General features: G+C 34.6%; 1 protein-coding gene across 1 annotated transcript in view; it reads left to right on the forward strand.

Moving 5' to 3' along the window:
• Positions 1 to 2,123, forward strand: part of LOC107089584 (arf-GAP with SH3 domain, ANK repeat and PH domain-containing protein 2-like) — a 77,322-nt gene that overhangs the window by 39,733 nt on the left and 35,466 nt on the right. The window lies entirely within an intron of this gene.

The following is a 2,123-nucleotide window of genomic DNA, read 5'->3' on the forward strand; positions in this document are numbered from 1 at the left end:
CTGAAAACTAAAAAGAAATATATAAAAAAATGTTGCATGAACCCAAACAGCATGAGTCACATCAGCCTCAAACACAAACAGGGAACATAAATAAAAACATGAGCTGAAATGAAGGCTAATCCAACCAATGATTGTCTTTAAGTCAGTTGTGGTTAATTTGGTGATGTTAATAGAGATTATACCATCATATGATATACTGAGGGTCCATTTAGAAGAACTATCTATGAGAAACTCTGAGTTGTAGCTTTAATATTTGCATTTCTGTCCATATGATATCTGTTGTGAAATCCTACATGAAAACACACCCATTACATGATGCTGCCACCACCATACTTCACAGCTGTAGGGTTGAAAAGATTTTTCTCAGATTTACAGGTTTATTCTTTTAATCTCCAAATGTAACTTTGGCCATTTTTGGCCAAGGCTTTAACTGCTTATCTCCAAACATGAAGGCTTTTCTCCATGGAGTCTTTCGTCTTTGTCGCTTTGAAGTAATGGCTTCTTCCTTTCTGGGTGGCATTTCAGCCGCTTACAAAGGAAGAAGCCTCTCTGCAACTGTTTCAGAAAGAGTGTATGTAAAAATGTATTTGTATAACAAAGTGTTTCAACAAACAAAGTAAATTTAACAAAACAAACTAGGTTATTGCTTCAGTTTTATCCTGATTTAGATGGATCAAAATTTTTAATTTTATACAACTGGATCATCAGCCTATTAAGGATAGGCAATAACCTTAAAAGACGACAGTAATGGGCGAAGCAGGAGTAGAATGTGTTCTGAATCTAGATGCAGAAAGGGAGGTTGATCTATCGACGAGGAGGGCAACCATTTTTTTTATCCATAACACAGGGCTGATCAAGAGCAGCGGTCTGCTGCTTGATGACCACCTTCTCTAGACCCTTGACTTATGCTATGTTCAGACAGCAAGCAGCAGAAGCAGCAAAAATGTGCGTGCTGCTTCATTTTTGATGATTGTATAAGTTTAATTCTGACAAGCAGCTGAAGCATCTTTGCTGCTCTAGCTGCGCAGTCGAAAAGTGGGTCTCATGCGCGTTGGGCGGAGCTACGCTAGGCTTTCTATGCCTGGAACAATGGCAGCTATTACGATGGAGAATTAGGCCCAGGCGAGAGATTTTTTTTCTTCTAGTTTAAGAATAAAGTCGTAACATTATTAGAATAAAGTCGTAACATTACGAGAATAAAGTCGTAACATTACGAGAATAAAGTCGTAACATTACGAGAATAAAGTCGTAACATTACGAGAATAAAGTCGCAATGAGAATAATTACACACTTACGAGAATAAAGTCGTAACGTTACGAGAATAAAGTCATAACGTTACGAGAATAAAGTCGCAATGACAATAATCACAAAATTACAACAATAAATTCTTAACATTATGAGAGTAAAGTAATAAAAGTGCGAGAATAAAGTCGTTACATTAATAGAATAAAGTCGTAACATTACGAGAATAAAGTCGCAACATTATGTGAATAAAGTCGTAACATTACGAGAATAAAGTCGCAATGAGAATGATTACAAACTTACGAGAATAAAGTCGTAACATTACAAGAATAAAGTCGTAACATTACGAGAATAAAGTCGTAACATTACAAGAATAAAGTCGCATTGACAATAATCACAAAATTACAACAATAAATTCTTAACATTATGAGAGTAAAGTAATAAAAGTGCAAGAATAAAGTTGTAACATTACGAGAATAAAGTCGTAACATTGCGAGAATAAAGGCGCAATGAGAATAATCACAAAATTACGAGAATAAATTCGTAACATTATGAGAATAAAGTAATAAAATTACAAGAATAAAGTAACAGAATTACGTCTATAAAGTCATAAAATTACATCAATAAAGTCGTAAGATTACGTCAATAAAGTCGTAAAATTACGTCAGTAAAGTCGTAACAATGAGAATAGTCATGAAATTACGAGAGTAAAGTCCTAATATTACAAGAAATAAGTTTTAATTTATGAAAACTCCTACAAGAAGCACTTTCTGCCCTAAAACGAGGAATGTGGAGCATCATATGAAGTTATACTTTAGCATCGGTTTGACAAATCAGGAAATCTTTTAGCAGCAGCATCAAACTGGGCAGGATGTCAAAGT

Source organism: Cyprinodon variegatus, unplaced genomic scaffold (genome assembly GCF_000732505.1).
Source record: "Cyprinodon variegatus isolate N-32 unplaced genomic scaffold, C_variegatus-1.0 Scaffold257, whole genome shotgun sequence".
Lineage (NCBI taxonomy): Eukaryota > Metazoa > Chordata > Actinopteri > Cyprinodontiformes > Cyprinodontidae > Cyprinodon > Cyprinodon variegatus.